Source organism: Ostrinia nubilalis, chromosome 16, assembly GCF_963855985.1.
Source record: "Ostrinia nubilalis chromosome 16, ilOstNubi1.1, whole genome shotgun sequence".
Lineage (NCBI taxonomy): Eukaryota > Metazoa > Arthropoda > Insecta > Lepidoptera > Crambidae > Ostrinia > Ostrinia nubilalis.
In genome coordinates this window covers 1,377,433-1,393,370 of record NC_087103.1, presented here as the reverse complement: position 1 = coordinate 1,393,370, position 15,938 = coordinate 1,377,433, and the positions used below count along the sequence as shown (strand labels likewise).

At 39.4% G+C, this 15,938-nt stretch overlaps 2 protein-coding genes across 2 annotated transcripts in view; one reads left to right on the top strand and one right to left on the bottom strand.

The window, feature by feature from the left end:
* The window catches only part of LOC135079223 (uncharacterized), a 369,397-nt gene that overhangs the window by 272,584 nt on the left and 80,875 nt on the right, over positions 1 to 15,938 (bottom strand). The window lies entirely within an intron of this gene.
* Positions 1 to 15,938, top strand: part of LOC135079220 (adipokinetic hormone/corazonin-related peptide receptor variant I-like) — a 196,105-nt gene that overhangs the window by 138,645 nt on the left and 41,522 nt on the right. The gene's annotated exons all lie outside the window — the stretch shown is intronic.

Genomic DNA, 15,938 nt, shown 5'->3' with positions numbered 1-15,938 from the left:
CTTCGCTTCGAGCAGTGCGTCTCATTCGACGCATTTCGCAGCGAGCGGCAAGAGGTGGCCTACACCTTGTTCTGCCTCTGCGCCATGTACTTCGTGCCTCTGGTGGTCATCACTGTCTGCTACCTGTGCATCTTCTGCGAGATCCGAAGGAGCAGCAAGGAGCTGGCAGATGAGTTGTTCTAAAACTTCTCTAGGTGCTCAAATCCTTCTCATTTCTTCATGCTCCTGGTCGTCATTACGAATTTCTATGTGTGCATCTCCTGCGAAACACGAAGAAGCAGCAAGGAATTGGACGGTTAGTTGTTCTAAAATTTCCTAGAAGCTTAATTCCTTCGTCCTACTGGTTATCATTATCTTGCATGACTTCGAGTAGTGCGTCTCATTCGACGCGTTCCGCAGCGAGCGGCAAGAGGTGGCCTACACCGTGTTCTGCCTCTGCGCCATGTACTTCGTGCCTCTGGTCGTCATCACCGTCTGCTACGTGTGCATCTTCTGCGAGATCCGGAGGAGCAGCAAGGAGCTGGACGGTGAGTTTTCCTAGAATTCGCTCTAGGTGCTAAATTTCTTCTCCTTTCTTCATGCCCCCGGTCGTCATTACGTTGTGCTATGTGTGTATTTTTCGCGAGACTTCTAGGAATGTTTGCAGCAGCAGCAAGAAACTGGACGGTAAGTTCTAGAATCTATTTAGAAGCTTAATTTCTTCGCTTCGAACAGTGCGTCTCATTCGACGCGTTCCGCAGCGAGCGGCAAGAGGTGGCCTACACCGTGTTCTGCCTCTGCGCCATGTACTTCGTGCCTCTGGTGGTCATTACCGTCTGCTATGTTTGCATCTTCTGCGAGATCCGAAGGAGCAGCAAAGAGCTGGATGGTGAGTTTTCCTAGATATCCTCTAGGTGCTAAATTTCTTCTCCTTTCTTCATGCCCCCGGTCGTCATTACGTTGTGCTATGTGTGTATTTTTCGCGAGACTTCTAGGAATGTTTGCAGCAGCAGCAAGAAACTGGACGGTAAGTTCTAGAATCTATTTAGAAGCTTAACTTCTTCGCTTCGAACAGTGCGTCTCATTCGACGCGTTCCGCAGCGAACGGCAAGAGGTGGCCTACATCGTGTTCTGCCTCTGCGCCATGTACTTCGTGCCTCTGGTGGTCATCACCGTCTGCTACGTGTGCATCTTCTGCGAGATCCGAAGGAGCAGCAAGGAGCTGGACGGTGAGTTGTTCTAGAACTTTTCTAGGAGCTAAATTATTTCTTCTTCCTTCTCCTACATCATGCTATCGTCATCAGGGTGTTCTACATATTTATGTATCATCTGCGTGAACAGAAGAAGCAGCTAGAAGCTGGACGTTGAGATGTTCTAGAATTTTCTAGAAGCGTAATTCCTTCGTCCTACTGGTTATCTTTATCTCGCATGGCTTCGAGCAGTGCGTTCGACGCGTTCCGCAGCGAGCGGCAGAAGGTGGCCTACACCGTGTTCTGCCTCTGCGCCATGTACTTCGTGCCTCTGGTGGTCATCACCGTCTGCTACGTGTGCATCTTCTGCGAGATCCGGAGGAGCAGTAAAGAGCTGGATGGTGAGTTTTCCTAGATTTCCTCTAGGTGCTAAATATCTTCTCCTTTAGAGACATCCGCAGAAGCAGCAAGAAACTGGACGGTGAGCTGTTTCAGGACTGTCCAAAGGCTAAATTCAAAAACGAATGTCTTAAGTGGAGTCTAACAACCCAAACTCAAAAAACCTTTTAAACCCATGGAAGGATGCCGTTGTCCGGAGAGTGCCGTATTTAGTCTCATAAAATCATCAGGTCAGATAGGTGAGATACAGGCAAAAAGATTCCCCTATGTGCTTGGTTATAAAATCAGGTTGATTCAAGCCTTCATCCTTACCAAAATTGAAGAAAATCGGAGTCAATTTGCGTGATAAAAACAGTTCAATTAAATCTGTAATTACTACACAGAGTGGGGTATTTTCTAATGAACGAAATACTCTAAATTAGTAATCACTCCGTCGATTGACTCGACACTAAAGTTTCTGCAAATTAATCGTTCCCAATTTCTCTTTCTATTTGTATATAATTTGAACTTTCTATAGCTGCAAAAACATTAGGACGCTTGGAACGCGGTCACAGAGCTCAGTATAAATGATTAGTGAAGCACCACCAACCGCAACGTGTTTTTGTTTACTTTAGTGTACTAGGTTGCTAGTCTATTTTGCTAAACATTCAGCAATTTAGTACCTACTTTAGTACTTAGTCACTGAACATTAATGAAGATATTTTAATATGTTAAATAGGTGTATCTCCACTTCAAATTGGAGCAGGCCACATAATGATTCTTCAACAAATAGTTACAATTTGGTATAACTCATTCTGCTCTATTTCTTTCACTGTTTATAGTATAGAATGATAGGCAAAATATCATGAACAACTAACTTCCATCACAATCACAAATGGAATCAAACCATACCTCACATTGAAGTAACTAGGCAATCAACTTTGTATTTGGACTAAGAAACAATACTTATAATTAAAAGGAAACAGAAATGAAACTACAGGAACACTAGACTTAGCTGGCACTATTTCTTTTCGTTTTTTATTGAGTTAATGGACAACACGCACAAGTTGTAATATTAAGTTAAATTATGACTTAATTTAAAGTTTAGATCACACACATTACACTAGTTTTTATTTCACCTCAATCCATCCAGTATTACCGAAGATAGAGCCTCGAGAAGTTTACGGACATTTTAAAATTTTCAAAAATTTCCATTATTCGCGCGTGACGTCACAACATGATTTTGCAGCCCCCGCACGTTAACCCATTTACCACTTTTTGTCTTTTTCCAACTAAAATAAAATTCTACCTAACTGACAACTGTTGTTAGTTGTCATCGTTCAATCACATTTCAAACTAGGCGCTAAAAAAGTAACCATTATTATGCCACCTATTGCCAATTTTGTGCACTATGAAGCCATTTTTACATTTATGCACTTAAATATAAATTTTCTGGAAAAATAACCAAGTTTGTGTCTCTGTGCTCAATAACGAGTAAATAGTCCAGTTATTTGTTAATTTTACTTGGAAAGTTTTCCGGAATTTTTGAAAATTGGTGAATAAATAGATTTCGCTATGTTCTTTCCGAACTTTGTGACCTCGTTTAATGTACCTGCTAAATTGCGAGTTCTTTTTTCTTTGATCATGGCAGGACACGCTACCGGGTGTCCTAAATATGCTGAAGTATAAAAAAATTCGCGTTGCTGAAGTATACATTTTTTTTTGTTTCTACATTACATAATTGTATCCTACTAATATTATAAATGCGAAAGTTTGGATGTCTGGATGTCTGGAAGTTTAAAATAAAGTAAAGTGATGTTTATTTCTCACCAACATAACAGATAATATCATGATAACAAACAATCAGGAAAAACAAAAAGTAAGAATGTTGGTGGTTGATACCTGAACTAGGAAGATTCCTGTGTCTCAGGTTTGTTACTCTTTCACGCAAAAAGTACTCAACGGATTTTGTTGAAACTGTACAATATTATTGTTTGTAATCCAGATTAACATATAGGCTATAATAAATTATTTATGCCGATCTGTGACACTAAATTTCACGCGGGTGAAACCAAAGACAAAAGCTAGTCGTGAAATAAATAGGAAAGTTTAAGGATCTGAAACGTGGTCGCTTACTATAGGCCTTATAAGAAGGCTCAAGGTCACCCAAAGGGTGATGGAGCGGGCTATGCTCGGGGTTTTCCTGCGTGATCGAATCAGAAATGAGGAGATCCGCAGGAGAACCAAAGTGACCGACATAGCACGCAGAATTGCTAAAATCAAGTGGCAGTGGGCGGGATACATAGCTCGTAGAGACGATGGCCATTGGGGCAGAAAATTTCTTGAGTGGCGACCACGGCACGGGCTGGAAGACGTAGCGTGGGCAGGCCTCCTACTAGGTGGACCGACGATCTGGTAAAGGTCGCGAGAAGTACCTGAATGCGGGCAGCGCAGGACTTTTCATTATGAAAAACCCATGGAAAACCCAAAGGCCTCTCGCCTTTGTCCAGCAGTGGACGTCATTTGGCTGTAACGACAAAATAGGAAAGAATGTAATTATCAAAAATCTTCTCTAAGGCAGCATTTTTCCAATTTCGCAACGAGCGCGGCAATCACACTTAACTAACAGACTAACAGAGAGCATAGGAAAATCTATTTTAATCACCAATTTTCAAAACTCCCGGAACACTTTCCAAGTAACCACATTAATTTGTACCAAACGACTGGAGTATAATTTAATTGACATAAAAATTTGGGTAGATCTTCTCAAAAACAAAAGAACTGGTGCTAAAAGGGTTAAGTGACGTTTAGACATTTGTAGAGGGCCTTGTAGAAGGGGAGGCTATGGTGCTGAATGTGGATTAACTCGAGTGTCATAGTAACTTATTAGGCTGCTAAGCTTGATGATAAAACGAAAAATATTTTATTCAATGTACATAGTCTGGTCATAAGTTCTGTCTTAAGATAATAACTTTTGAATTATGAATGAAGTTTTCAAAAACATTTTTTACTGAATTAGAATAAAAAAGAAAAAATGTGCGATGGTTCGAATTTTACTGTATGTGTAGTGGACGCATAAAGAAGTCCGAACTGCAGTTTTTACGTTGCATTGGTGCGGCTACGCGCCAAAACAGATTTTCGTTGTACTGAAAAAATTTTGTTTATCTTTTCATTTAATGATAGGTATAGGTGTACCAGAATCTCATGGCAAACAAAAATATTGGAAAAGTGTGTCTTTCATGTGGCAAATGTCTATGGCTTTATTGTCACCTGTCAAAGTAAATCAAGTGAACTGTCAGTCGCTGCAGAAATTTTGTAATCTCTTCATGCCTATTTGTTATTTTTGTGAAAAAGTCAATAAAGCTCAAGCAAGTCATATTGTTTTCAATGTGTATTGTAAAATAAGGCATAATTCAAAGTCAATCTTTGATTTTAAAGCACGTCGTTGAGTTGACAATAAGTTGGAGTGAAATTTGATACATTTAGTTTATTACCTAACTGCGTCAGAAGGAGGGTTTTTTAAATATTATTCTTATAATAGCTGCTTTATCGGGGGTTTCAGGTGTACCTCACAAATTGGTGCAGAGGAATGGTGAAAATGTTATGACCATGTAAATAAAATTGAAAAAGATTTCATCGAGTAAGATAGAATAATTGAAATGCTGGAAGAGCAATCTATACTTATAATAAATCTGTAGAGAGGTCAATTCTGTACATGAAATATAATTATTTTCAAAATAACTATCAGGGGGTGATTAGTGATCGATACTGATGCTAAAAATGCAATCAGTCAAATTTTTATCTGTCTGTCGGTCTGTCTGTCTGTCTGTCTGTCTGTCTGTCTGTCTGTATGTTCCTTATAGAAACAAAAACTACTTGACGGATTTTAACGAAACTTGGTACAATTATTCTTCGTACTCCTGGGCAGGTTATAGGATACTTAGGAATTCCCACGGGCACGGGAATTAGCGGGAAAATCCTTTTGTATGAAAAATCTAAACTGCTTAAGTTAGACGCTTGAAATTCGGCATGCAGGTACCTTAGTAAACTCAAAGCTTAGTTACAACAGGATATTGCAAAATTCCCACGGGAACGGGAGTTAGCAGGAAAAAACATTGGTATGAAAAAATCTAAACCGCGTAAGATAGATGAAGGGGGTAAAACGGGATCCACGCGTACGAAGTCGCGGGCGGCCGCTAGTTTAAAATTAAAATTAAAATTCTGAGAAGAAGCAGCGCAAGATTTATAATAAATACCTCTTTATCTTGATCATCTATTGAAGAAAAGAGGAATCCTTGGAATCGTTTTGTAGTTCTGAATGAAGTGATTAGTTATAATTATGATACATAATAAAATTAGTTACATAAAGTAATATACGATTTACTTATTATTCAAGACATTTTCCTATTATTATTACTGACGGGATTGCTACCGTGTACCTTAGTTTTGAGTTTCCAATATTTCGGCACTGTTGCAAGCGCTATGGTCACAGAGTAACTGAAGAAATTAAAACCAGACATCGTTCAGATGTGCGTTCAAAAGACCTGAGATTTAAAAAAATCCCACGTTTTGTTTAAACAGTAAGCGAAAAAAAAGTGACTTGAAAATGGAATACAAAATGATAAGGTATGGTAAATGATAAGTCTTTATCAATGAAGAAGCAGAAGTTCAATTTCATGTGTCCTCCATCTAGGCTAGTTTCCATTGTCACTCAAAGTTTGGCTGCCGTCTCAAATTTGGGCTTAATTGAGGTACTTTTTGGGTGAGAGGCATAACAACTAATGCCATTTTATATCAAAAATTCATACTTATAGGTACTCAACCAGGTACAAAGTATTTCCTTGTATATTGTCTGCCACTCTTTAGTAAGTCACGAAATTCCCGCTTCGGCTCCCCTACTAACCATTCCAACCATTGTACACAGATAATATCTTACATGCAGCTTTTCATGTTACTACGTCACATTTTCAAAATCCGCGCGGAAAATCGCTCCTAGCGGAAGAGCGCACTTTGAGCTTGAATATTTCAGTCATTTTTAAAGATATCAAAAAAGTAAAAATACAGTAGAGTCATTCGGGTCAAGAGCACGCACTTTTTTTTTGACGGCCTCCCAGACCTATAAAGAATTATATAATTGGCATGTTATGATATTAAATCTGTAAAATATTTAATAAATTTTCACTATTTAAGAAAAATTTCCATCAAGATTAATTAGTTTTAGCCCTACATAGGCTTAACTGAAAACTTTTCCAATGCGTACTCTTGACCCGATGTGTGGGTAAAATTACGCAAGTCTTAGGGTAAAGTTACGCACGCGGGGTAAACGTACGCATTCAGATTTCTTAGAGAATACAATTAAGATTGGCAATAATCAATATTTATTTAATCTTGTAAATAACATTTTAAGAACTATAACATTAAAAAAAATAAGAACTCTTTGTATTATACAGGGTGGAATTTTGTAATGCCACCTGGAGGGAAAGTACTCTTAATATTGTAGATAGAAAATTTTACTCAAATAAAACATTCCTTAATTTTTGAAAACAAAGACTCCATTCAAAGATTTTTGAAAATTTTACGAAAATTCACTATCATACCATACATTTTTTTGTAAATAATTAAAATAATTTAAGATTTCATGATTTTCCTTTCATTTAATTTAAGCAAGTTTGTTAGAGAGATTTCATCCATAAACTTAACCCTAACGATCGATGCAATAAAAATACAGGGTGTCATTTTTAACAAATTTTAGTTGGTTCGATTCCTCTACATTACTAAGAGTACTTTCCCTCCAGGTGGCATTACAAAATTCCACCCTGTATCTATTATAATGTGAATCTTGTCTTAAATTATTTATATTGGCAATAGTCACACTTTGAGATCAAAATAATTGGCCTTCATTATTTGGTCATCTGAGATGAGATGAGGGTCCGCTGAGGGGCATTCCTTATGTAATTTCTCGGCATTTTGGTGTAGGTATTCTGAAAGATTGAACAATTTTTGATATTTTTATTTCATTTGGGGTATAAGTGCGCAACGGGGGTAAACGTACGCGTGCGTACTATTAATCTCGTACTCTTACCCCAATCGGCAAATATACCAAATAATCAGTCACAACACACACGTTAAATACTTTTTACGAATATGATAAACTTAGATCAAAACTACATTAAATGAACAATAGAAATATAGTATACTTACTGGCACAGAGCTATCCATTTAACTACAGCACACTTTTCCGTGCCATAAAAATTAAACGAATTAAGCGTGCTACAAGTATTCGGCGACGTGTCGCGACCAGTACTTAGATTGCGTCGGCGCGGCGCGTGGCTCCTAAATGGCGACAGTAGCGCCACTCTATTTTACAAACACAGACCTCGGTCCCCCCACCCCTGTCGGAGATCGGACCACCGCGTACTTTTACCCACCGCGTGCTGTTACCCCGAATGACTCTATTCATTCTAATTTTTTGTAGTTAGTTTTGGCATCTTCAACAAAAATTGTGCGCCATGTCCATTAGAGAAAGAATCGCCTTTCTATGTATGTGGTCTTTGGTCTCTTTGGTTTCTTTAAAAGTATTTTATAATTTTTGTTCAGACAAGAAGAGGAATCATGACATCTTTTAGCAGAACACTGTATGTTCGATTTTTACAGGCCACCAAAACACGTAAATTTTTGGCATATTTCTCTCAGTGACAAGTTTTCATTTGGTATAGGCGCCGCACACACCGAAAGCTATTTCACTAAACTTAATCTAGTAATATAACTATATCACTAAGCTTGGGCCGTTTTATAACTATATTCCTAGTGAGATAGTAATGAATCGCTTTCCTATAACTATGTTACGGTATATAATTATATCCCTAGGGATATAACTATATTACGGCTTTATCTATCTTACTGCGACATATCTATCGCTAGGATGACATCATGAATACTAACGCAAAGATTCCAAATTCACATACCTACATATTTTTCTTTACCTCTTGTTGATAAATAGGGTACCTTCAGAATAATCTTTACGACTCGGAAATCAAACTGGAGTGCTTTTGCGCTCTAGTAAATCACCGTAACAGCCGCCCCAAAATTGAGTTACCTACAGTAAATGATGATGTACCGGATGTACGTTAGGATAAAAGACATCCTAGGAAAACAGTTTCAAAGAAGTAGGTAAGTATTCGCTTTTATATTATACAAATATCCGACTTTTTCACAGGGATCTTTCAAAGTTTTCTTTCTTAGAAACCTGTTTAGACGATTACGATCACAACAAAAAAGTATATAAAATTATCACTACATAAATCAGGCGACCCGTTCTTAATTGATATGGCCTGATCCGTAATATTTTTATCATGTTTATTTAAATAGAAGACAGAAAATATCATAAATTACGATTACATTGAGGATGTTAATAAAACTATTAAACTAATGTAAAATAAACAGAAATAGACTATCTGCTGAATACTGAAAATACTTCGGAATACTACAATAGACCTAGTTATCTGCTCTGCTAACAGTAACTTGAATGTAGAGCGTTCCGTATAAATAATTATTTTAATGTACGAGTAATATATACGAGGCACCAATTAATTCCTGCAATAGTTCCTCATAGGTATTAAATCTCTATGCTGTCAAAGGCATTACTGCGGATGTATTCCTTCACAGCACTTCGAGGAACGGCATTAAACGCCAATTGGAAGTTGCTCAAGACAGAGAGACTTGAACGCCCGCAATTTCCAAGAACGATAGAACCAGAAATGAAACAATTCTACAGAGAACATAGTTTATCGATATAGTTGTCTATCGGTAGAACAGACAGCCAAAGGGAAAATCGGCGTGTAGGGAAATGGATTATTGTATCGTCGTACTCTCTTTTGTACCATTTTAAAATCTCAGAATTCTCAGAAAAACTTTCAGCAAGAATTTCTCGGGTCGTACCTACTGGCCACGGTGACGCCACTTCAGCAATAATTTGATAGCATCTGGCAATCAAATAAACGTAAACAATAGCGCTAACCGTTCAAGCTTGGGTTGAATTAGGTGGTTACAGTAGCATAAAATTATGACTTCATTTTTACCATGGTCGGTAAACATGTTGCAACTTTTTTTTTTTTTACACATCGGTTCAAGATAGCTGAGACCGACAAATGTAATTGCGATCCAAATGCTGTCCAGGATATACTCCATCTACTCAAAGACTGTCCGCGTTTTATCCGGCAAAGAGTGCAACATATGGCTATATGCCAGTACCTTAAAGTAAAACCTTTTGAAATATCGGACCTGTTAAAGAGGGAAAGCACCATCAAATCATTCATAGAACTGTGTAAATATATTGTAAATAATTTAAAAGAATACAATAGTACTTAAGAAATAATATATTAAAAAAATAAATAAATGTAAAAAAAAAAAAAAAAACCTCTAAAAAAAACAATCTTACTTATTTTGTTAATTTTAAACCTTGTACATAAATGTGTGTAAAGTATGGAGCCTACAAGTTTGCTCGTATACATTGGCGAGAAGCTACCAGCACTCTCTAAATATGTACATTCATTTGTCTGCATATTTAAAATACCATTACCTTGCAAAAACCAAACTCCGGTAATTTCGGCTGGAAATAAAAAAAAAAAAAAAAAAAAACTTATTTTTTACATAACCAGTACTTTGATATTGCTGAAATAAGATCGCGCAACCCAGCCTCACTTTGACAAAGTTTCGCAAAGTTCTTATGACGCAAATGTCTATAGTTAGACTTCTACAAGCTGGAGGACTTCAAAAGTTCATCTGTTTCTTGTTATGTCGTACATACGGTACCCTAAAAACATGGCTACAACTCGGAAACTGTTTTTGTCGTAGGCGTCTACTAGATAACATTTACTTTTTCTACTAATTTACTCGTTTCTATTAATAATTTTATCTCTGTTGATATTAAGAGCTTTTTAATCCTGACAGAAAATACCAAAAGTACTTTTATGAAATAAAGATTATCATAGCATGAAATTTATTAATAAAACTGATGAAAATGAAAACCTAATAAATCCAAAAATAATAGTCCTAAAAATATAATCAGACTACTTAGATAAATCTATTTTCGTCAGAATTCCCTGTAACTCCTGGCCGAATCTGACAATTCAGTAGTAAAAGATTATCTATGAAGGTTTACACGCTCCTAATAAGTGTCCCAAGTTAGGGTGGTAAGTGTTTCTCGGAAAAAATATGTTCCTGTGGGTCGCATCCGTATGGTAGGACTGTTTTCCACCAAATCCGAAACGAAACCAATTACGATTTCGTTCTTTATACGTCTCCTCTGCAGTACTGACTGACGGCCAATGGGGTAGCAAGGTTTTGGAGGACCGGAGTTCATGTACCGGAAAACACAGCAAGACACGTCCACCCACAAGATGGACCGACGATCTGATAAACGTAGCAGGAAGGCGCTGGATGCAGGCCGCTACCAACCGTGCGATGTGGAAGTCATTGGGGGAGGCCTATGTTCAGCAGTGGACGTCCTGTGGCTGAAATGATGATGATGATGACACGTCTGCTCTCCGTCTTATTAAACGTGGCGCTCCGTTTCGATTTCGTGGGTGACCTGCTCACTCTAACATCTCGAAATCTGCCGGATATGTCTCGTGTCCACGCATAACGCATTACCTAAGTCTGTCGCCATAATAACAATGTTAACAGCATTGTTGTGTTTTGGACGTTGAAGGTAAGATATTTAGTTCCTCTGTGGTTGAGGATTCCGTGTGAAGGTCGCTTCCACCGGCCTGATAATCACTTTTCATCAGGTTTTGGCCAAGAACTTCTCCGTTGTGGATCAAAAACCTCGCTTCGTCTGCGTTTCAGTGGAAAACGTCCCTTATTCCTGGTACGTACCAATCACATTCCGTTCCATAGCAACTGCGTTGCGGAACCTGCGGACAAATACCTTATTAGTGCGCGTTCGTGCGCGGAGCTTAACGCGTGAAGGAGGCGGACGATATTACGTATCTACATATGACAATGTACCTGCCAGAGCGGTCATTTTCCGATGATTGTTTTTATACTCTAATTCAATATCTATTTATAAATATTTGTTTTATGCTTGTAGAACCATTCCGTAAAACAAAACAAAGAATAACTTTACTTTTAGTTCAAAGACTGTGTCGAAACAAGAAATGAAATACTATTCTCTCTCACTCATTATCAAGTATACTAAACGATTCTGAAACGAGACTAATAAGCATCTAGAGTTCCTTCCGTTATTTAACCGATCAGTAAGTGTTCGTTAACATGATAAAGCTATCAGTGAAATTAAATATGCAATAAGTATCCCGAAGACAAGTATGAAGAACAAATAATCAAGTTCTACCTATCAAGTCAACTTACCTCACAATGCCTTTCAAATCTATTCATCCATCCATCATTTAGTGGCTGAAGTAGGTACTCGCCATAATAACATTTCATGCCCAGAATGAGTAGCGGCTCAAATTCCATAGCTTAGGCCTGGCTGATCGAAATGTAAATGAAATGAAACCGAATGATGAGTCGATTCGGCGCGGAATGTGGATCGTTAACATGTGGGTAATGGCACAATGTTAATAATTCGATTGTCTAGTGATGTAGAGTTCTCTCTCATCACACGATGTCCCGATTCTTATATTTACACAGCCTTCGAAAAGCTTTGATGATCCGAAAAGGGTAATCCCGATGTAAATACCTACTTACTGATAAAATGAAACAACGGTCTGTTTGCTATTACGTCTATTTGTGAACTGGCGAACCACACATCATACAGGAGTATTTATAATAAGTTTAAGGTTTACCCTCCATACATGACACCTCCACCCTTATTTAATACATTGAAGTTCAACTAACGAATTCAACCAATAACTAAATTAATAAATAACTAAATTACTAACTAAATTATGCTATGAACAATGAACTGAGCATAACACATTATGTAACAGGTTTTTTACTACAAATATTTATTCATATAAGTATGACTCATGAAAAATAACATTTTAATTTAACCTTGTTTCATATAATAATTTTATTAACAATTACCTACCTAACATCGGACGGAGATAGGTAGCCTAGGAAAGGTACAAACATAGATATATCATATTTACAAGAAATCTTAAAGTAGTAGATACCTACTCATTATTATACAATACTATATAGTAACAACATACTGTTATAAAGTATTATTATATTGGATTATGAATATCCATATCGCTCTGGGGGTCTACGCGTACGTATTGGGTAACGAGGCTCATTCGCGATGGGCAGGGGTTCATGGGTTGGACCTGTGTGTGCTCCGGTCTGGTCCTGAGACCTAGTTGCTTCCGACCCAGACACTTCGCATTCGCCAGGGACCGGGCCCGTGGGCCGACTACTGCCCTCGCCCCCCACCGACGTCACCCGCCCACCGCTCGGTGTGAGACACGCAGCTGGATAAAAAACCGGTTTCCTCAGATTACTCAATTCTTCCTTTTCATTCGTACCTGTGCCGTTTACAGGGTCCGTTGAAGTCATTTGGGACGTATTTACTTTACATTTCAATCTCATTTGATCGGCGTGCCTATGTACCACTGTGCCATCGTCTAATTTTACATTATAATCTGTGTTACCTAACTTTTCGATAGTTAAACCACTTACCCACTTACTCTGCGGATGATACACCCGCACCCAGACGGAGTCGCCGGCCTGGAAGCCGCGCCACGAGCCGCCCGCCGCGCGCTGCTGCCGGCGCTGCGCCGCCGCCACTAGCTCCTCCCGCGGCGGTTTCAGCCGGTCGAGTCTCGTTCGCAATAATCTACCTTGTAATATTTGCGCTGGACTTTCCTTGGTCGTACTATGTTCCGTGGTGCGATAAATTAATAAAAAACGTTGTAAGGCCGCATCTACGTCTGCTCGCTGTGCGACCGCTTTTTTAATAACCTTTTTACATATTTTTACAGCATTCTCAGCCAAACCGTTAGAAGCAGGGTGGTATGGTGCAGAAAAGATGTGTTCTACGCCATTGTTTGTTAAAAAATAATTAAACTCGTCGCTACTGAACGGGGGCCCGTTATCGCTAACGAGTTGTTTAGGGATACCGAAACGAGCCCACATTTCCCGTAATTTATTTATTACCGTTTTAGCAGTCGTAGTAGGCATCTTGCAGATTTCGATCCATTTAGAACAGGCGTCTATAACTACTAAGTATTTCTCGCCACAAATTGGCCCTAAGAAATCTACATGTAGCCTCGTCCACGGGCGGGCCGGCCATGGCCACGGCACGGGCGCGTGCTGCGCCGGCGCTGCCGCCTGCTCCGCGCACACGGCGCACGCCCGGCACAGCGCCTCCACCGCCTCGTCTACGCCGGGCCACCACACGTAGCTGCGGGCGATGCTCTTCGTCCGCACGATGCCCATGTGTGTGTCGTGTAGTTCTCTGAGTACGTCATCCCGACAAGTGCTAGGAATCACGAGTCGATACCCCCACATAAGACAACCCAATTCTATGTATAACTCGTTCCGTCTATTGTAATAAGGTTGAAGCTCGCGAATTTCGACTTCGTTCGGCCACCCGTCTTTAATGTAACTTAACACGCGACCTAGAATCGGATCTTTCCTAGTCCCGTCTCTGATATCCTCGTATTTAAGTAGTAATGCTTCCGAAGCAAAATGTAGATAAGTCTGTTCCGGTTCGTTTGACTCGTGAGTAGTCGCGTTCAGCGCTTTGTAACTTTCCAACATGCGCGATAATGCATCGGCCGTATTGTTATCAGTGCTAACATATTCGATAGAAAAATCGTAGGCCGACAATAACAACGCCCACCTTTGCAACCTACTAGCCGTCATGCTCGGTACACCTGTATCCGGGCCAAAAATGCTTACAAGGGGTTTATGGTCCGTCCGCAAAGTGAAGTGTCTACCATATAAGAACTGATGAAATTTTTTTACAGCAAAAACTATAGCAAGGGCCTCCTTGTGAATTTGGCTGTAATTAATCTCGGCTCGGGTGAGCGCCCGCGAGGCGTAGGCCACGGGCCGCTCGGCGCCCGCGCCGCGCTGCGCCAGCACCGCGCCCAGCCCGTGCGCGCTCGCGTCGCACGTCAGCACGAGCTCGCGCGACTCGTCGTAGTGCACCAGCACGTCCGCGCCGATTAGTAGCCTTTTTACTAACTTAAAGCAACGATCATGAATATGTTCCCAATGCCAATGTTTTCCTTTCCTAAGCAAATCATATAAAGGTGATAAATGAAAACTTAAGTTTTTTATAAATTTGCCGTAGAAATTAATCATCCCTAGAAATGATTTAAGTTCAGAAACATTTCTCGGTGGGAGAAGGTTTATTATCGGTTTAATTTTGTCTGGATCAACTTTAATCCCTTGATTACTGATTATAAAACCTAAATATTTTACCTCTTTGTTAAAGAAATCACATTTCTGTTTTTTTAATTTTAAACCATGGTCCTGCAATATTCTTAGTACATTATTTAGGGTTTCCAAATTCGATGAAATAGATGTACCTCCTATTAAAATGTCATCCAAAAACACAGTGACATTGGGCATGTGGGCAAATAATTGTGACATAATTCTTTGAAATATTCCTGGACTCGACGACAGTCCGTAAACAAGTCTATTATATTTAAAAAGACCTCGATGAGTATTTATCACCGTTAAATTACTCGTATCATCTAACAATACCTGATTGTAAGCTTGAGATAAATCCAGCTTGGTGAAATAGTTATAACCGCTTAATTTAGTGAGCAAATCATCTATTTTAGGCACAGGGTACTTATCTACTTTTAAAACTTTGTTCAACGTCACCTTATAATCAGCACAGATACGTAAAGCGCCGTCCGGTTTATGTACAATTACCAGCGGCGTGGCCCAGTCCGAGCAGTCCACGGGCTCGATGACGCCGGCGCGCAGCATGGCGTCCAGCTCGGCGTCCACGCGCGCGCGCAGCGCGTACGGCAGCGGGCGCGCGCGGCAGAACACGGGCGCGGCGCCCTCGCGGATGCGAAGTGTCGCCCGGCCCCCGTTGAAGCACCCCAACCCGCCGTCAAATAACTCCTTATATCTATCGACAACATCATTAACGATTACATTTTTTTGTACATTGTTCAATTCCTTTACTTCCTTTAAATTACAATTATTATTTAAAGAGTTACATTGTATAGGTATACTTGGTATAGCAATATTTAATTCAGCTATCCATTGACGCCCCAGGAGCGATGTAACCCCATCATTAAAAACGTACAAATCTAGCTTTCTACACGTTTTGTTATAATTTACTGTTACCTCCAAATAACCTAACGGCTTAACTTTACTTCCATTATAGAATCTAACCGATAAATCACATTTTTGAATAGGCAAATGTTGGAAAAATAATTTGTATGTATCAAATGAAATGCA